This window comes from Canis aureus, chromosome 8 (genome assembly GCF_053574225.1).
Source record: "Canis aureus isolate CA01 chromosome 8, VMU_Caureus_v.1.0, whole genome shotgun sequence".
Classification (NCBI taxonomy): Eukaryota; Metazoa; Chordata; class Mammalia; order Carnivora; family Canidae; genus Canis; species Canis aureus.
Window position 1 is genome coordinate 24425919 of NC_135618.1, and position 21892 is coordinate 24447810.

At 36.1% G+C, this 21892-nt stretch overlaps 2 long non-coding RNA genes across 2 annotated transcripts in view; one reads left to right on the forward strand and one right to left on the reverse strand.

Moving 5' to 3' along the window:
- Positions 1 to 469: 469 nt before the first annotated feature.
- Positions 470 to 9625, reverse strand: LOC144318044 (uncharacterized). The gene is made up of 4 exons (XR_013383903.1): positions 9486 to 9625; positions 5997 to 6063; positions 4019 to 4148; positions 470 to 625 (listed from the first exon to the last, which is right to left on the reverse strand). It is a non-coding gene; the product is annotated as an uncharacterized LOC144318044 (long non-coding RNA).
- Positions 9626 to 12073: 2448 nt separating this feature from the next.
- LOC144318518 (uncharacterized) overlaps positions 12074 to 21892 on the forward strand; it is a 33361-nt gene continuing 23542 nt past the window's right edge. Inside the window, exon 1 of the long non-coding RNA XR_013384493.1 lies at positions 12074 to 12347. This is a non-coding gene — a long non-coding RNA (uncharacterized LOC144318518). The remainder of the gene's footprint in view (positions 12348 to 21892) is intronic.

Below are 21892 nucleotides of genomic sequence, written 5' to 3' on the forward strand. Positions count from 1 at the left end.
TTGATGGATATGTTCATTATATTTTTTGTGGCCTCATTTCATAGGTCTGTGATATAAATGTCAAAGCTTATCAAATTATACACTTAATGTGCAAATTACTGTACACCAATTATATCTTAATAAGACTGTTTAAAAAGTGAAAGGTAAATATTTAGAAAGATAAGGAAAAGAAGTAATTGAGGAAATAGAAATCTTCAAAAATTTCAAAAGTAATGCAAGTAAAAAGATACAATCACAGTACACTCCAGATCTCCCTCAATTTATGACAGAGTTGCATCCTGATAAATCCATCATAACTGAAAATATTATGAGTTGAAAATGCATTTAATACATTCACTTACCAAACATCATAGCTTAGCCTAGCCTACCTTAAATGTGCTCAGAGAACACTAACATTAGCCTAGAATTGGACAAAATCATCTGACATGAAGCCTATTTTATAATAAAGTGTTGAAGATCTCATGATATTTATTGAATATTATAATAAAAATGAAAGAACAGTTGTATGGGTACAGAATGGTTGTCAGTGTATCAGTCGTTTACCTTCATGGTCACATGGCTGACTGGGAGCTCTGGCTCACTGCTGCCCAGCATCACAAGAGAGTACTGTACCACATACTGCTGGCTGAAGAAAAAATCAAAATTCAAAATTCAAAGTACAGCTTCTACTGAGTGTGTATTGCTTTCACAGTTGAAAAATCCCAACTAAGTAGAATGATCGTAAGTTGGGAACCATCTATATTTGACTAACCAGTGAATAATATTCCTATAGTTCTGGACATGTAAACACTGAATATTTATTTTACCCAAATGATGATATAGCTTTATCCAGAAGAAAGTAAAGGTAAATACCAGGTGAGGGGCAGAGTGGAGGAGCATGTAAGAGTGTTGATTATCTTGATCTTCTATAAGAAGTCAAGAGATAATGAATAAAGTAGTTATATCAAGAAATATGGGGGGATCCCTGGGTGGCTCAGCGGTTTCATGCTTGCCTTCGGCCCAGGGCGCCATCCTGGAGTCCCAGGATCAAGTCCCATGGCGGGCTCCCTGCGTGGAGCCTGCTTCTCCCTCTGCCTGTGTCTCTGCTTCTCTCTCTATATATGTCTATCATAAAAAAATAAATCTTAAAAAAAAGAAAAAAAAAGAAATGTGGGATATGCAGATCATATAGAGTTATGGAGGTAAATACCAGGAAAAAAAAAAACAAGAAGAAAGAAAAAAAGAAAGAAGAAAGAAAGAAGAAAGAAAGAAAGAAAGAAAGAAAGAAAGGAAGGAAGGAAGGAAGGAAGGAAGGAAGGAAGGAAGGAAGGAAGGAAGAAAGAAAGAAAGAAAGAAGAAAGAAAGAAAGAAAGAAAGAAAGAAAGAAAGAAAGAAAGAAAGAAAGAAAGAAAGAAAGAAAGAATAACTAGAAGAGTTAAAGAAACATTTACTTCTTAGGAATAGTACTGGGTGACAGTAGGTAGTAACACAGAGATTGTTGGTTTTATACATACATGTATAATTTATGGTGCCATTTTACCATTTAACTGAAACAATTGTTGGCAGGCAATGTTCCATGAATATTTTCATATTTCTGTATAGCCTAGACTTTAGAGGTGAATGGCAAACACACCTTGGAAGTTAAAGAAAGTAAATTGCTCTGGATAAGATTTAGAGATTTAGGGGGATCCCTGAGTGGCTCAGCGGTTCAGCGCCTGCCTTTGGCCCAGGTTGTGATCCTGGGGTCACAGGATCCAGTCCTACATCGGGCTACCCGCAGGGAGCCTGCTTCTTTCTGCCTGTGTCTCTGCCTCTGTGTGTCTCTCATAAATAAATAAATAAATAAATAAATAAATAAATAAATAAATAAATAAATAAATAAATAAATTTAGAGATTTATCTCCCCTAGAGCCAAATGTTTATATTCTAAGAGTAATAAAACCCAGAGACAACTTTCCTCTGTTATCCAGAGATACTTGCTTACAATATAGGGTACTCTTCTCTCCTTTGAGAGTATTTGTTTACATTAGGCAGAAAGTTCTGTCTGTCTGTCAGAAGGAGAGGAAAAATAGATATACATTTGCCTAATATAACTTTCAAGTCTCCTAATTTGGTGATTCCTTTCCTGTGGTGCAAAACCTCCATACATGCCAGTAAACATCTGAGCTACTTTGACTTGCCTTATGGTACACTGGGGCATGGATAACCATCTTAACCATGGATTATATTCTTTGTGAATGATATATATATATAATGTGTATATATATATATATACACAATGTATATATATATACATAATATATAATATATAATACTATATATAATATATAATGATATATATATTGGTGTATATATATATCATTCACAAAGAATATATCATTGAAATTATATATATATATCAGATCCGTGGGCCAGAGAATACACATATAGAGAAAAATATGCATAGGCATACATAGAAATGAAGCTATAGTAGGTCACTTCTCATAAGCTAAGTTCTTAGCTTGCAAGTAAAATAACATATTACATCTTTCACAGTTTGGGGACTTAATAATGTGAATATATTATTTCTATATAGTAAGTAGGGAAGCTTAAATTTAAATAAAGTGACAAAAATTTTTAAAAATAAATAAATAAATAAAAAGCCAGAAAATATTGTCACTAGTAACAATGTGTGAGCACTAGAACTCTCAATTCTCTCATTTTCTTCCTGTTGAAGTAAACATTCTTATAATTACTTTGATTATCTTGTCAAAGTTATCAAATAAAAAATGTGCATAACCTATGTATTAATTTTCTATTGGCATGTAACAAGTTCCCACATATTTACCACCACTTTAAAATGGCAGAAATGTGTGATCTTGTCATTTCTAGAAGTCTGAGTAGGATTAGCTGAGTCCCCTGCTCAAGGTGTCACTGGCTCAAATCAAGGCTTCAGTTCAGGGCTACAGTTCAGAGTCCTTTTCCAGGATCACTGGTTGTTGACCACATTGAACTACTTGTGGTTGTATTATCTTCCGGCTGGCGGTTGACCAAGTACTACTATCAGTTTCTGGGGGCTGCCTCCAAGTTCTTTCTATCTGACTCATCCATAAGCACTTCAGCACATGGGCATTTGTTTCTACAAGGCCAGCAGGAAAATCTCCTTCATGCTTCAAATCTCTTTTCAAGAAGGGCCCAGTTCCTTTTAAGGATTCACCTGATTAAGTTAGGTCTACCCAAAATAGTCCCCTTTTATTAACCTAAATTCAATTGATTTTAACTACACTTGAAAAATTATTTCATCTTTGTCATATAATGTGTCCCAATTATGGGACTGAAATCTCTCCTATTCGTAGTGTTGTCTGTACCCAAGAGAGAGGATTATACGGACTGTGCACACTAGGGGACAAGGAACTTGGAAGTCGTTCTTAGAATTTTATCTAACATGTTATTACCCAGCATACCAAAGACAGATGCAAGTATAAGGATGCTCATCACAGCATTGTTGGCAACATGAGAACTTATTGCCTACTATCCAAATGTCCAGAATAAATACATAAATAAATATATAATAAAATGAGGAATACTCTTAAGTTGGAATAAAAGTTCAGCAATAAAAAAATGAATAAGTAGGTAATAAAATATATGCATCTTAACATGTATGTTCCTTCTTTCACTGAATGTGATGGTGAGGGGAAAAATAAAGTTAGATATGTAAGTTTTAAAATGCATACATTATACCTTATTTATGCACACATACTTTTTTATTTCTATATTTCTAATGCTTTGATATCAGAGGCCTTGCTGCCCTAGAGACACTGCCCCACACAGGGCTAGCCAATTTCTAGAGACAGTAAATGACTATGAACTGCCTTTCATTACAAACCAACCAATTCTGAACCCACATCTCAACCATCCTCTGTGTTGGGCTCTTCTACTCAGGGCCACTGTTCCTCTGCTCTGATCATCCCAGAGTCAGGTATCAGACAGCTAAGGACTATCCATAGGCTCTTAAGCCTCCTGAAATTATTTAAACTAGCCAATCTTAAAACCTGCTTACCCTTCCTTTCCCATTGTTTACATGGAAGCCTGTGTGGCCTGTGTGTTGTGATGTGCTTCTTTCTCTTGGGAACTGTGATGAACTGTCTTCTCAGTGGCAATTGTTTCCTGATCTGTTGGCTTCACCATACCTGAATAATAATAAAACCTACCTTTTAAAACATTTTTTCGTGGATACATATGTATGTTAAAATATTTTTTTAGAGCCTTGGTAGTATATACACTAAATCTATCAAATGACTGCCTCTGGGAATTGAGGAGGGGAATGAGGTTGGGGAGTTGGGATATCAGAGGTTCATAACTTCACAGATGCAGCACACTTTCATAAAGTGAGAGACTTGAAGCAAATATAGCAAAGTTTAAAATTTTCCATCCTATGTGGTATATTGTATGATTTTTTTAAATCTCTTTTTTATTTTTAGAACTTTCAAAAATAAAAATTACTTTAAAAAGTTAATATTACATATAACATTCAAAAGATATGGTGCTTAATAGTTGTGTTGGTCTGAGCTGGGCTCAGCAAGACTTACTCATGTGTCTATAGCTAATGTAGGCAATTAAATGATGACCATGATTGAGTTCTCTCACTGTCTGTGCCATCTCAGCTCATTTGCATGTGACTTCTCCAGCAAGCTAGCCCAGCCTTATACTTAGGGGAGGAGAGAGGAGCAAGAGAGAAGATGAAGTGCATAGAGCCTCTTAAGACCTAGGCTCAGAACTGGCACACTCAACCCCACAAGTTATATTTACCAAGGCAAAAATAGACTCAACCTCTTTGATAGAAGGACTAAAAAAAATCAAGTCCACTACTGTTATCAATCTACCATGGTTATATAAGAACTATTCTGTGTATAGTTTCTCCAGTGTACTTCATTCATTAGGAGTTACTGGACAGAGCAGGGATTAACTCTGGTGAGGGTTTTGTTTTGTTTTGTTTTTTAAATGGGTCTTTATGTGTTCCTGCTTGAGACAATACCTTAATATATCAATATCTTGACTAGGCCCTATTCTACATACATAGAAAGCCAGTAAGATGCCTAGTACAGCAGCCACCATGCAAGCCAGTATGTGAAGAAGAAAGCCTCACACTATGCTAAGGAGGATGCTGGGGAATGAGGGAAGAAGTCTGACTGCAAGTGGCATCCCAAACTACCATTCCTTTCTGGATGCATTTATTTTCCTGCATGAGAAAAACAAACCCCTGCTTATTTATTTGTTTGTTTGTTTGTTTATTGAGAGAGAGAAAGAGTCCAGGGAGAAGTAGAGGGAGAGGGACAAACAGACTCTGTGCTGAGTGTAGAGTCCAATGCGGGGCTCAGTCCCATAACCCTGAGATCATGATCTGAACCAAAATCAAGAGTCCACATTCAACCGGCTAAGCCACCCAGGTGTCTTAAACCCGTATTCGTTTATAAGTACACATTCAGGTTTCCATCACATATAGCCAAATACAAATCTAAGTGATACGTGGATTCTAAGAATTTCTGCATTTAAATACATATGTCAATCTTCCTCAAACTTATTTCCAAACACTTTTAGAAATGTTTTTATTTCATATAACATTCCACGAGTGTTCCATACAATTCTTGTTTGGTAAATACAGTTTCATTTTCTATTTTAAAAATACTTTAATATGGGCATCTGGGTTGGTTCAGTCACTTGAGCATTTGCCTTTGGCTCAGGTCATGATCCCAGAGTCCTGGGATTGAGCCCAGCATCCACCTCCCTGCTGCTGCAGAGGACCTGCTTCTTCCTCTCTCCCTGCCTGCTGCTCTGCCTACTTGTGCTCTCCCTCTCTCTGTCAAATAAATAAAATCTTTAAAAATATATAAAAATAAAAATATTTTTATAATAACCAATCTGTTCTGTTGCTTAAAATACTGAAATAATGAGGTCAAGGCATACAACTAACTGCTCTCTATATGGACAAACTAGTTTCACCTTGTAACACTATCTTAGAAAAGATGCTGTTGGCTTACCTATGAGTCCATTCATCACCAAAATATTTACTGGTCACCTGATAGGTTCCAAGATCTCTGCTAGGTTCTGCAGATACAAAGATAATTTAATCTTGTACCCAAGTCTTGGTTGGTTTAAGGTTTAATAAATGTGACCAAGAAAATTATAGTGTAATGTATATAACATTCTATTAATACAATTTAAGGACAATTCTAAACATCCAGAACACATAGTCATAATTCTTCTGAATCATGAATATTGACCTACACATTGTCAGGCTGATTTCCTTTATTAGGAAGGTATCTGAACCAACTATCTAGCACTGACATTTCAACTCAACTTTGATTTTCTTTATTTATCCTCAGACACACAATGATTCATGTCAAATGACTAAAATGTCAATTCTTTGTGAAGTCTGTAAACAGTTAATGCTGCTGATAGAAGTTCAAATACCTGATGTGGTAAGAAGAGAAGGATGTCATCATAACTAAAAGGAGGGGTTTAGGTTAAAGAGATGGATCACTTAGTAGGATGAGGGACGTAAGTGTGTTTTCAGGATGCAGGGGAATTTATAGTAGAAAAGCACATGAAGGAGCCAAAAAAGAGGGGTTTGTTGATGGAGCAGAGTTTCATGGAAGATAGGAGGGGTTAGAATAAAAAATACTGAATTAATTTGAACAGAAAGAAAATCCTATCCTGTGATATAAAAGGAGGTGAGTAAGATGAGAGTGAATATAGTAAGTGTGTAGATAAAAGAGAGATTGTTTTAAGTTGAATTGTTTTTTCCCAAAATACATGTTGAAGTTCTTACCCTACCTACTACCTAAGAATGTGACCTTATTTAGAAATAGGGCCATTGCAGATATAATTAGTAAAGATGAAACCACACTGGATTGGGGGTGGGTGGTAATCCAATTACAACTGGAGTCCTTAAAAAGAGAAAGAGGGAAATTAGGAGACAATTTCTGTGTGAAACAATTAGACACGCAGGAGGAAGACAGCCATGTGACTGACAACCAAGACAGAGATTGAAGTAATGCATCTATTAATCAAGGAACACCAGGGATTGCCAAGAATTTCAGAAAGCTAGGAAGAGGCAATGACGGATTCTCATCTACAGGTTTCAGAGGGAACATGGCCCTGCTGATGACTTGATCGTAGAGTTCTAGTCTCCAGAACTGTGAGACAATAAATTTCTACTGTCATAAACCACCAAGTTTGTGGTACTTTATTTCAGCAGCCATACAAAATTAATACAGGGATGCTGGAAAAAATCCCACTGTGGCCTTATCTTATTGATGAAGAGGGAGTTACGGGAGTAGCATGAAGGTTTAGAAGGGGGCATTGAGCTGTAGTGAAGTTCTAATACCTGAAGGGAATAGAAATGGAAGCCAAGCATGAAGATATAAAAATGAGTAATAAGAACCTGGCTGAAGTCAGTGACTATGAATTTATGGCAACACTAATATGATAAAAACCCCAGACACAAATATGAATTTAGCACATGATAAAGGTAGTATTTCAAGTCAATGAATAAATTATGGATCCAGTTCAATACAAGTGACAATTTGGAGGAAATAATAAGGCTAAATATCTACAGACAGAATTGCCCATTCTCTTGAATCTAAACAGTGATCTTAAACAACTGCTTATAATAATAGTAAAAAAAAGAAAAAGAAAAAAATCCTAAATATTCAATTACTGAAAATAGCATATAAATGATATTTGGTTTTTAACAAATTTTCCATAGTGAGAATATATTATTTTTGTATTTAAAAACGTCAATACATATGATTTTCAATTCTTGTTATAGTCTTATATGTACATGCTATGTATATAGGAAATAGTGGAATTCTATAAAAAAGTAAATGATGAAACTGTAATACAAATGATGAAACTGTAATGTAATACATTTAGAAATGTTATTTCTAAATGATAGAATTACAGGCTTTCTTTCTTTATAATTCTCTTATTTTTAAAATTACACAATTAATATATGGCTTTCATTATTTTTAACTTTATTTAGAAAACAAAGGACTAAAACAACTGTGATTCCAGAATCTTAGGGCTTTATATATGATTGTGAATTTATAACACATAAGACCCAGTCACTGACTCAGAAAATGGTGGCTTGCATTTCTTCTCCATAACATGTAACCCTTGAGAAAAGTTAACAAGAAAAATAATTTGCCTGAAAGGAATATATGCATGTTTGTGTATCTCTATAAACATACATCTCTGCATGCATATTCAAGTGCAACATCTATAAGAATGTAAAAAAAAAAAAAAATCACATCTATTATGTCACTTTCACATCCCCAGATTCAATGAAAATAGAAGTTCTGCTGAAAATAAAATGTTCTAAAAAGAAGAAACAGGTCAGTTTAAGAACAATTAGGCTCAAAGAAATTTTGAGTATTATCTTCCTAGTGGGCTCAGTTGTGCAATATAGTCAAGAAAAAGCACAAATTTGTAGAATATTCTCAGAGATGAGTTTTTGAGATGTTTTATTTCAGTGCTTTCATTTTCTATAATGAAATGAGATAATAAATCCCTATTTGTGTCTGAGTATTCCAAAATAGCTTGTAAGAATAGAAAAATCTGACAGTTGCTGAGAAAAAAGAAAAAAAAACATGAAAATAGCTGAATCTGTCCAATCTTGTATTTATCCATTCAGGCTAAAAATGGTGTTATTGTTGAAAAGAAGTTAAGAAATTTTCTTCAGAGGAAAAAACTTTTTGTGGAGAAAAATGGCATTTGTTGCCCACTAAATACAAATGTGCAAAATTAATTTGATTCTCTTTTATTGGTAACTAAGTAAAAACATAATAGTGGGTTATCATTCATTCATTCTGCAAATCTTACAAATCCCAGCCTGGGCTAGACCCAAGGCACAGTACTAATGGAAATGAACTCCAGTAGGAATAAAATGTAGTCTCTTCCCTCAAAGAACCTTATAATCTTCACAAATTAAAATCATGACAAAGGGCATGAACAGGCAATTCACAAAAGAAGAAAAACTAATTGTCTAGAAACATATATAAAATATTCATCTCCACTAGTAACTAAGAAATGCAACTTTAAAATAAAAATGAGATTCTGGTTTTCATCAACCAACTTAGAAAAGACTTTATAACAATAATACAAAGACTGGTGCATAAAAATAGGCCCTCTAATTAATTATTAGTTGAATGTAGATTTGAAAATCTTTCTGGAATATAATCTGGCATTATGTATCAAAAGAATTAAAAGCATTCATATTGAATGACACAAATCCAGCACAGGAATTTCAACTAAGGGAAAAGATTATTGAAGTTCTCATAAATGGAAATGAGAATGTTTATCATTCAATTTTTAATAGTTTTTGATAGCTAAAAACAAAAACAAACAAACACCTCCCCCCAAAAACATTAACAATCAATGTACCATGAAATGGAAGATCTGTCAAAAAATATGGCACCTTCTCATCATATAATACTACACTGCTATTAAAAATTAAACAGAGGTACCTGGGTGGTATAGTCGGTTAAGTGTCCAACTCTTGGTTTTGGTTTAGGTCATGAACTCAGGGTCATGAGATCCAGCCCTGCTTAAGATTCTCTCTCTCCCTCTCCCTCTGCCCCTCTGGCTTATGCTCACTCTCTCTTTCTGAAATAAATAAATAAATCTTTTTAAAAAATTAAACAGTAGAATAATCCTGACATCAAGAATTTTATGGTATAATCAGTGAAAAAATAAAACACAAAAACTCTGTATAGCATGATGCCATTGCACATAATGCACATAATGCATATGTATATATTTTTAAAAGAGATAGACACAAGTGGCAGGATACATACCAATAAGATAGATTAGTTATAACACGAAATAAGATTATAGGTAATTTTTATTTTTATTTTTTCTTTTCTTGTTTTTGTTTCTTTGAACACAGTAATTTTTTATATGGAACACTTAACCTTTCTTCTGTTAAAAATTAACTTTTAAATAAAAAACTTTAATCTGTCTAAGGTTTGGACTCAAATCTTATGTGCTTTCACAGATTCCACTGACTGCCTCTTTTTCTCTCAGTTGACTGCCCACCTTCATCAAATTTCCCTCCACTTTTCCATTTGAATGAAACACCATATGGTGGAGCATGAGACCTAGCTTCTTGAGAAGCTACTGAGGAGCCAAATGAAAAATTAGTTATTTCCCATAGGATAAGCCTTGCCCAATAATAAAAAAGAGATGAGAGAAAAATCTGACAAATTAATTGTTTTTTCTTTCTCTCATCCATACATCACTCTGAGGCTTGATTCCTCTTTGAAATCTGTCTGGTGAGGGACATTCATTTGAGTGGCTCAGCGGTTGAGTGCCTGCCTTCAGCTTAGGTCGTGATCCTGGAGTCCCAGCACTGAGTCCCACATCGGGCTCCCTGCATAGAGCCTGCTTCTCTCTCTGCCTATGTCTCTGCCTCTCTCTGTGTGTCTCATAAATAAATAAAATCTTTCAAAAAACTGTGTCTGGTGAAGTCTCAAGTGCCAAGTACACACGTGAGCTGAGAAATCTGCTGTCTCTCATTATGAAGTAGTAGATTCACATTAACATATCTTTCCTTGATTGTCTTCTCTTTTGCTTCATTTTTTACTGCCATAGGCCTGCACCACACAGATAAAATAACATCTTAAAATTTTCCCTAGATTCTCTTTTTTTTTAAGTTTGTTTGTTTTTTTTTTTAATTTATTTATTCAGAGAGAGAGAGGGAGACTGAGAGGCAGAGACACAGGCAGAGGGAGAAGCGGGCTCCATGCAGGGAGCCTGATGCGGGACTCGATCCTCGGTCTCCAGGATCAGACCCCGGGCTGCAGGCGGCGCTAAACTGCTGCGCCACCGGGGGTGCCCTAGATTCTCTTTTCTAGAGAACTCAAGCTATTATAGTCAAAATGGAAAAAGAGAATTATATAAAGATACATCTGAATTCCGAGTAAGAGATGTTAATTGAGCATCAGAGCAAATATGGTAAGAAGAGGTCAGTCCCAATAGGGATTTTGAGAAATTCTCTTAAAAAGATCACTTAAGTTGGACCTTACAATATGAGTATGATTTTTGACAATGGAAATGCATGTAATGAAAAGTAAAGGACAGTATTGAGCCAAACTCTCATACAACCAAAACTAGGATTTTTCATTCAGCTGCATGTAAAAGTAAAGCAAAATAGCAATTACTTACCTAAATAGATATATATATTTCCTATTAAGTTTGCAAGTAGACAGTTTCTGGCATTGGGGTTGAGTGGTTCAAGGATTAAGAGACAAGGTATCAGCAATTCTCTTCTTCATGGTACAAAGAAGTAGCTTCAGCTCCAGCTATTATATCATATTCCAGGAAGGTGGTGGTGAGTACAAAATAGCTTATCTTAACTAAAATGTCCACATTTTAGGAAACTTTACTCAAAACTCCTTCTAACAACATCCAACCTTGACTTATTTCTGATCAGGAAAGTGACATGTGGCCACTTGTTTATGGACCTGGAACTAAGGAAAGAAGGTGGTTGTTTTTTCTTAAGATTTTATTTATTTATTTTAGAGAGAGAGGAGAGAGCATGAGTGAGGACAGACGCTCCCTTCTATACTATAAAAGTGTGAATTTTGTCATATGCAAATTATATCTCAATAAAGCTATTACTTAAAAAATGTTCATAAGAGGTATATCTTAAAAGTTCTCAACATAAGAAAAAATTGTAACTGTGTGGTGATGGCTATTCACTAGACTCAATGAAGTAATCGTTTCATGATCAAGTCATTCTGTTGTACACCTGAAACTAATATAATGCTAATTATATGTATGCTAATTATACTTTCATTTTTAAAAAGCTATTATTAAAAATATTGTGAAGACCAAATGTGATTATCTATATAAAGTGCTAGATATGATATCTGGTACATAGCACTCAATAAGTATTAGCTATTATATTTTAGACTGATTGAATTTATGAAGCTTTGTGTGCCAATAAAGTCTCTGGGGAAAAATATCAGATGAGTCAAGTTGCTTTTGTAAATTAGAAAGTGATCACAACCATGATGTGGAGTACTATGTTCTATTGTAGTCATGGCAGCTATGAAATTCCATCTTCCTGAGGCCAGTTGAAGTGGATGATGTCTTGGTAACAGAGGGTGGGACAGGATTAGAGCCCAGACGTGGAACATTTCAGGCCTGTGTCTGTCTGGTATGGATAAGACTTTCCAGAGCCTTAAGGCTGGAACAGAGAAGCAAAGCCTTCACCAGAGCCAATCTTGATGATGAGAAATTACAAATGAGGGGAAAACTTCCCATAGAACATCAGATGTTTTGACCAATGTCATGAACACAATTTCTGCTACTTAAAGAGGAAGGTGAGATTAAGTAGAGAAGAACTACATTAAAGCTGAGTTTTCCACAGTCTGGATCTATATAATCCAATAAAAGGGCTTAATGTTTTTGCAGTATGTTCAGAAGGAGCCACTTTACTGTGACAAGATGGTTTATTATATGCACAGGCCCCTGAAGATGCACACAACTGATTGGTTAGCTGCTAAATGTGTTCTTTTACTGACTTTTCTTTTTCAGAGAAGGGGAGAATACCTGAAGAAAGACTTGTAAGACAGACAATTTCTTTCTTTCTTTCTTTCTTTCTTTCTTTCTTTCTTTCTTTCTTTCTTCTTTCTTTCTTTCTTTCTTTCTTTCTTTCTTTCTTTCTTTTTCTTTCTTTCTTTCTTTCTTTCTTTCTTTCTTTCTTTCTTTCTTTCTTTCTTTCTTCTCTTTCTTCCTTTCTTTCTTTTTCTCTTTCTTTCTTTCTTTCTTTCTTTCTTTCTTTCTTTCTTTCTTCCTTTCTCTTCTCTTTCTCTTTCTTTCTTTCTTTCTTTCTTTCTTTCTTTCACCTGAGATGCTCCAAACCCACTGTTAAGAAATGCCATGTTGAATTTTAACATTTAAAGATCCAAACAATTTAGGGGTGCTTGGGTGGCTCAGCTGCCAGCTAAGTATCAGACTCTTGATTTTGGCTCAGGTCATGATCTCAAGATTGTGACATCAAGCCCCATGTAGGAAACTGCTTGGGATTCTCTCCCTCCCTCTTCCTCTGCCCCTCCCAACATATCACTCTTTTTTTTTCTCTCTCTCTCTTTCTTTAAAAAAAAAAATACCATTAAAACTCTTAAGCAACACAAGAAGGACCAAACATTTACCTAGCATTTCCAATGTGCCTTTCATTGTGAAAATCCTTACAAATGTGGAAAAATTAATTTCTAAAGATACTCTACAAAAATCCAATGCTAGGATTTATATCAGAAATGGGGTTTTCATAAACTAAATCTCTCATTCAATTAAATCAATTGTAATCATGATCCAAAAGTATATTATAAAAAGTACCCTATAAATGTCAAAAGGCTATAATAATAAAGATGTATTAGAATGACATTAATAATAATAGACTGTGCTACTTTTTCACTTTGAGTTTTGAGGATTGACAATAATGCCTGTCTAAAGACCACATAGGATTTGAGTTCCAGATAGAGAGCATTTAAATTGCACTGAGCACACACAAACATACATGTGGATTTATTACATGTCTAACATATGTATTCAATGCCAATGTATATTCCCAATTCTTGACACTCCTTGTTCCATTCAGCCAACTTTTACAGAAGCCTACTGTACATTTGTCCCTGGGCTAGGTATTAGGAGAAATACAAAGATATTGAGCATATGATGCTAGATGGCAAGAACTGGCAATCTCACAGTGAAATTTCAACAAGAGCACCAACCTTTCCATTCTGAAGCCTAATGCCAGTGCCAATAATAAAAGGAAGAGTTATGGGACCATTGACAAAGACTAGTTGTTGGAGTGGGGATTAGTGAAGAGTTGGAGGTAAGCAGATATTTGAACAGACTCTGTTATAGTGAAAATGACAATGAACTGAGGGGGGAAGAATAGCTCCACTTATCTATTCTAAGAGAATCCATCTTCATTCTTTATCTCCTCCAAAATGGTGATTCTATGTTGTCTTGCTTATGTCCCAAATGATTGGACCAGAACAATACATGTGACTCAAGGTGGACCAATGAGCTTCTTCTCTCTAGATTTTGCTCTAAGAAGAACAGAGGTCAGGGAGGTACAGACTGCAGTCATTGGTCATGTAAATTAAGACTTGGAAGCCATTTTTAGACATGAGCACAGTGAGAGAAACAGACAATGTGGAGAGAAGCATGAGAGTTACTAAGAAGCAGGAGAGTTAGTGGAAGAAGCAGAGGCAAGGGTCCATGAAGATTGTATGAGAAAGGGAGGTTGTTTTTGACCTTTCAGTTCCCAGTTTGGACTTAGTTCTATTCCTGGTTATTGAGTTCCTTGAGTTTGGGTTCATCATTGTTTCAGGCAGTATGAATTAATGTCTGCTCCTTAAAACCAAACCATTACTAATTCCCAGTAAAGCCTCACAGATTGAGGCTTTATCTGCATGTGGCCTCTTCTAAGAAAACTTAGAAATTTGATGTTATGAATTTTGCCAAGAAGCACTCACCACATTCCCACTGAGAAACTATGTTCCAGCCACATTGAAAAACATCCAATAGCTCACCTCACCTTCTGGGTACTAAGAGAGAGGTAGGACAGCCTGCCGCAGGTTTGTGAGTAGACACTGCTCAACTTTCTGAGGCAGTCTAGCCCAGGGTAAGTAAGAATATAGGCTCTGGTAACAATCTACCTGAATTTGCTTCCCAGTTCTAACACTTGGCTATGTTACCTAGGTCAAGTGCTGTAACCCTTAAGGTTGTTTATCTGAAAATGGGGGTAATGGTGGTACCTAACCCATATGCTGTGTAAAGATGAAATGAGATTATGTATGTATTATAGTTAAACAGCTCTTCATATATGCAAGGCCTCAAGAAATATTAGTCATTATTTTCCAATTATTTATAACTCTTCATTTCTTACCAACCATCAAGTTCTCTTAATTCTACTTCCAAGATTGCTTAATTCTACCAGCAAGATTGCCATTATACTAGCCCAGGTCTCTGTTAGCACTTTCTACTCTCTGTAAGTGGTTACACTTATCTATTCCCCCTCGTCTTAGTCTTACCTACTTCAAATGAATTTGTATACAGAACTAGAGTGGTTTTCCTACAGTTCAAATCAATTAGTATCTCCCCTGCTTAATAGCCTCAATGACTCTTTTTGGCCTCAAAATTAAATGCTGTCCCTTCATGGTATCTAAGGCCCTTCTTGATGGGAATGATACTTAGATGTCCAGTCTCATCTCTTGCCACTTACTCTCCCTGATCCAGTTTCTGCTTTTGAAAAATTCCTATGTTGGGCCTTGGTACACTATGGAACACTCTTCCCCCCTTTCTTTTCTCCACATTTTGCTTTTCCTTTAGTTATCAGCTTAGATAGTTCTTCCTCTGAGGATAACTTTTGACACTACAAGATTTATCTTTATCCTCAACTATATTGTAAGCAATTCAATTTTGGGCAAGGAATATCATTCCTCATTCTCTCTTCAATACCTAATATAGTCTGTGACACTATTTTTAAGTGAATGAATAGATGGAAGGGTGAAAAAAAATGAATGAATGCAACTTTGTAGTGCATGAAGCCAGTTGGAATACAGGAAGTCATATGCAAGAGAGAAGCCAACAATGAAGTCAAGTTGATACATCTAAAACTGAGTTATCAGTCGTAGTGACCAACAGAGTGAAGGTCAAGCAAGGAATCAAAGCAAGAGCTGAGTACCCAAGAAAGTTCAAGGAGCAGGTGCAAGGAAATACAGAAGAAGGATTGTGCAAGGATTCACAAGGTACAGTGGCGCCACTCATCATGACTTTTCAAGAGGTCCCTGAACTGCCTTGACCAGTATACGGAGTTCATTTAAAAAGAGATTCTAAAAGAGTGGACAGTAAGCAATGGGAGGATATCGACAGATATTAAACAGAAATATACATGATAAACCTTGTTTTGGAGAAAGAATTTTCAGCATTATGGAAGATAGTTTGAAGAAGCAGGACTAAGGACTATTGGTAGAGACACTAGTTAAAAAGCAATGCCAAAAACCAAATGGAAGATAGTAACATTCTGAACCAAGGCAGTAAGGATTGAAAAAGGAAAGATTGAGGTGACTGTGATCAAACACATTTGAGCATGCTCAGGGTATAATTAAGATTTAATTTGCAGAGGAAATTGTAGAAACTACCTTTACAAAGGCAAAGCAAATATAGGAAAATATAGGATAATTGTATCTTCTAAAATTTTCAGTTTGGATTTAAAGTGAGAAGCTAGCCATCTCCTCTTCAGGCGTGTGGAACTACAATTCCAATAGGTTAAAACAAACAAAAAATAAAAAGATTCTACCTGAGGTGAATTTAGAAACAGGATTTTCCCAGACCCTGATCAGATCTAGAACACTAGGGTAAATATATTTGCCTTGAGATTTTCTTCCTGAAGACTTCCTGCCAATCCCTTCCAACAATCAGTTCCTGATGGCTATGGGCTCCTGTCTGAAGCACAACAGCTCTGTCATCCACCCACAGTGCCATCCAGGACAGATTGTGAAAGCTGCCAGCTTCCCATTTCACTGAAGTCGGCATGCTTTTCATGCTACTGACAACAATTCAGCCATTATGCCCTGGGTGAGGAGACACCTTACCCTGGAAAGTGATCAGTACAAGAAAAATGTGTTTGAGTTGTCTCTGAAACGCAAGGAGCTAATTCAGCTTGCTTTTGTGGGACTTTCCTTCTCTAAATTTTAAACAAATGATTTTTGATGGAAACACCAGTTGAGGTGTCACAGTTAAAATTATCTAACACTTGTTGGGGAAATTATCTCAGAAGGTTACATAGCAAATCTTGAACATAAAATATCAAAGAATTGTTCACAGTTCCTGCTCTCTGCTTCATCCTCTTTCCTACTACCTTCCCCTTTTAAAAAAATGTCTTGAGACTAAACAGAGTAATCACAGTTGTATTTTGTTTTTGTTTTCTGTTGTTGCGGGGGCGGGGGGGAGGGGTTGAGCCCAGGAAAAAAAGGTGCTGAGAAGGGGAAGCATGACTTGAGCCCTCTGAGGTGTCACAAGACTGCTGCAAGGTGAGAAGCTGAGCTCTGAGAGCTTGTGCTAACCTGCCTGACAGCCAAGGTCTTGTTCCTTTCAAAGTAATCTCCCCTGAGCACTCCAAGACAGGCTGGCTTAAGCGGGCTCAATCCAATTTAATGGATGATTTGACAATGGAAAATTGAAGAAAGAAGGAAATGATACATGCCAGATATCAGCCCAGACGAAGCTGAAAGGGTGTGATACCTGTCATTCATTTACCAAGTAGGAAGTATCTGGACGAGTAAGGGCTCAGTATGGGGGCAAATTCTAGCAGTGTCTAGGGAGAAAGAATGCCCTTCCATTCTCTAATCCCCCTTCCTAGTATTCAGACTTTGGGATCATTACTTGGCAATCTCTGACAGTCCAACTCTGCCCGATTTGGCACACTCCTTTTAGGACCTTCCTTTTCCCAGTGTGAGAGCATCAGTAATTGTGGCCTCAGCAATAATCTATCCTCATTGCCGATGTCTCTTGCTAGCTCTCCTCCTCCTCCTCCACTTCTGTTTTTGTTTATCACCATCCAGCTCTAATTCCCAGTTGATAATTCCCAGGTTCCATTGGTAACAAATGACCTTTAAATTGGCTGCCTTGGAACCTCTACTCTCATGAGGTATTCTCATAGGCATCCCTTCTGGGCATAATACAACCCAAGGGAACTCAAGGCAATCCCCTTCTTAAAGTATATTTCTTATTATCCACATTTCAGATGGCATTACAGTCTGCCAGTGCAGTAACATGAATAGAGAAGGAAATGAATTAACTAGTTGTAGCTTTCACTGTCTTTTTTTTTTTTTTAATCACTTTTATGTTATTGCTTACTGCCACTCTTCAAGGGTAGAACAGATGTCAGTGTTTGCTTTTAAGAGCTAGATCTCCCAGAGAAGATCAGCATAGTGCCCTGGAAAACTTCTGGATTCATTTTAGAGATCCTAATGATTTCTTTCATGGCACTTTAAAATTACTCATTTCAAACCTATTATTATATACCTCTACAAGCAGCATTGTAGGACCTCTTGGCATTATTTACTTTGCTTCAGTGGTATCAATGGGAGGAGGTTGATACCTGAATTTTCCTTCAGAAAGACAATCATTCATCTATCTTTGCCCTAAGGCTTATGTTTGAACAACCACCTTCCCTATCTACAGTTAGAATGCTGGTTAGAAAAAGACCAATCTACAGTCCAGCTGAAAATACCCTCGAAAGGACAATTCTCCACTGTACTTCACAGAATGCAATTTATAGAATAGGTAACAATAGTATCTATCATTAAAGAGCACTTATTGTATGCTAGAACAGCTAGGTGGTTTACATAGATTATCTCATTGATTCCTCACATTTAAATTAGTAAAGAGATGCTATAATTATCCCTAATTTACACATTTTTCTTTTTAAAAATTGTTTTACTTAAATTCAATTTAGTTAGCATATACTGTATTAGTTTCAGGGATAGAATTTAGTGATTCATCAGTTACATATAATACCCAATGCTCATTACATCAAGTGCCCTCTTTAATGCCCATCACCCAATTACCCCATCCCCCTACCCACCTTCCCTCCAGCAACCCTCAGTTTGTTTCCTACAGTTAAAAGTCTCTTATGGTTTGCCTCCCTCTCTGTTTTCAATTTATGTTATTTTTCCTTCCTTTCCCTTGTGTTCATCTGTTTCATTTCTTAAATTTTGCATACAAGTGAAATCATATGGTATTTGTCTTTCTCTGACTGACTTATTTCACTTAGCCTAATACCCTCTAGGTCCATTCATGGTGTTGCAAATGGCAAGATTTCATTCTTTTGATGGCTGAGTAATATTCTATTCTCTCTCTCTCTCTCTCTCTCTATATATATATATATATATATCACATCTTCTTTATCCGTTCATCTGTTGATGGATGTCTGGACTCTTCCCATAATGTGGCTGTGTTGATCATGCTGCTATAAACATTGGGGTGCATGTGCCCCTTTGAATCACTTTGTTTGTATCCTTTGGATAAATACCTAGTAGTGCAATTGCTGGTTAACTTTTGAGAAACCTGCATACTGTTTTCCAGAGTAACTCTACCAGCTTGCATTCCTATCAACAGTATAATAGGGTTTCCCTTTCTCTACACCGTCGCCAGCATCCTAAGTTGTTCATTTAGCCATTCTGACTGGCATTAGGTGGTATCTCATTGTGGTTTTGATTTGTATTTTCCTTTGTATTCCCCTGATGCCAAGTGATGTGGAGCATTTTTTCATGTGTCTATTAGCCATATTCCTAATTTATATTTAAAGAAACTAAGCACCTAAATAATTTTCCCAAAATGAGATAACAAATAAGTCATAGGACCCAAATATAAGTTCTATCTATTTCCACAACCTCTGTTACACTTCCCCAAAGGTATCCATTCCATATACTGGAGATAGAAAGATGCTTTCCCTTTGTGGCCCCAGCCATCACCCCTGACTTTGGATTTCTGGTACTCTATTCCAGTAAGTTTTCCTCTGTTTGACTTGTGCCAAAGTTATCTCAGGAGTTGCAGTTTCCTATTGCCCAAGGAGTTTCTGTCATGCTGCAAAGACCTGACTTTTAAATTAGGTTGCCACATTTCCAAAAGCAATGAATCAGACCTTGAAGTCATGTAAAAAGTTTAGGTGTTATTTCTACATGATGATCACTATCAGACACTTTTCTATTTTTATACCAGATCTCACTCAGTTCCTATCAGTATCATGGATTGTGACCCCAAAGCAAGAAACTTTTTTAAGTACACCTTTATTGTTGTTGTTACCTACAGGCTAGGAGGAGAAAATGAATAAAGAATGATTTTTAATATCTAATTTAGCATGGTTCAATTCAGCCACTATTTTTTCTCCATGTCTATGATATGCAAGACACAGTGCTTTATGCTGGGCTAAATCCACAGAGGACAAGAACACACAAGGATTCAGCTCACAGCAGCTGAGAATCTACTGGGGAAAAATATACATCCACACATATTAATAGAAATCATCTTGGGTAGGTTGTTCCACAGTAAGACACAAATTTACATACCAGAAAATTATGGTTAAAACGTGCAAGTTGCACACTCTCCAGAACATTTATTAATTCTTATTCTATTCTATTTCTTATTCAGCAAGATAGATTATGAATAGAAAAAAATGTCAAAGAGGAAAAGTAATCCAAACTCAACAATGTAGTTTATATTTATCCTCTCAAGTAAATAATATCAATTTCTACTGCAAACTCCTTAGGCACATTAAGCAAACACTAACCCTTGTTAATAAGCTACAGGGAAATCTACTTATTTGTGTTTTCTCACTTTGATTATTTATAATTTCTTCCTAATGACCAATTCTAAATGTTTCTTAAACCATATTATTAATGGTCATGGTAATTTGAGCTCTAAACATTTCTTTAGCAAGATTCACTATATTTCATCAGTCCTTACATTACAGCCTGACCATTAAAACTTTTATATTTAAGTTTTGTGGTGCTTTTGAAAATATGTATGCTTGAAAGTAATTAGGTTGGCTTAGAGTTGCATTATGATTAACCGCAAAGGCAATGATTATGTTACAGAAATAAAATCCAGTACATGGTGTAATCTTTTATGTCACATAAATAACCATATTTATAAGTACAGTATATAGAACAAGACTTTTCTAATAAGAGAGATAAAACAATCCTCAAGATTTAGCAGTAAGCAACTAAACAGGGTACATAACTGTGTCTATTATTCTACCACTATTTATTTATTTATTTATTTATTTATTTATTTATTTATTTATTTATTTATTTTGGGGGGATCAGGGCAGAGGGAGAGAGAGAGAAAGAATTTTAAGCAGAATCTATGTCCGGCATGGAGCCCAAGGCAGGGCTCAATCTCATGACCTTGAGATCATGGCCTGATCCAAAATGAAGAGTTAGACCCTTAACTGATTAAGCCACCCAGATGCCACCCTACCACTTATTTAAATAATAAAAAAAAAATAGGTACAAAAAAATAGGTACATTTAATATGTATGTATATGCATCCATGCATATACACACACACATTAAATTTCTTCTGTGGTAGCTACTGAGATTTTTGTAATCACATTCTGAATTTTGTTTTTAATTTCTAAGAATTTTGTTACAAACAGTTTCTCCTTCTTTAATTTACACCTGTCCTTTGTTTCTATAGGTTTAGGTGAATTTTCAAGCCTTTGCTTAGTGGTTTTCATCAGAATACATCTGCTAAGCCTTTGCTACTGAGAATGAAATACTGTGCCATACCAAAAGTGTCCCTTCCAACAACTCAGAGGCTAGAGTCAATGCAGGAGGGCTCTCTCACATCACTCTGCAATACCTGAAGAGATACTTCAGGGCAATAGCACAGGCATCAGTAGGTGCTGATGGATGTTTGGCAGTTTGCCCTCAAAGTTGTGATCTCCACTCAACTTACTCATTATTATGGGTCTTAAAGAAGGCAAGTTGAGAGGTAAGGCTAGCATCGCCTTAGGTATCCGGAGGACACAGACATGTTATCACCTGCTTTTGCTGAAAAATTTAAAGGATTACATTATCTTCTCCTAGCTAGAATAATTTGGGGCTGAGTTTTCACTTTAACAATTGTCTGGTAATGGGGAATGTGGCTTCCATAAAGCTTCAGAGGGAGGCAACCACATTGAGGGGGAAGAAGCAGTTGAAAGCACAGACATATTGGAGAAGGCACAAAGTCAATGTAAGACATGCTCATGCCACTTGGTCATGTTCCAGCTCTGTCTGTAGCTGTAGCTGGGGCAACTCCAGCATTTCTAAGTAGGGAGGGCTTTGTGGCAGTAATCTGGTCAAAA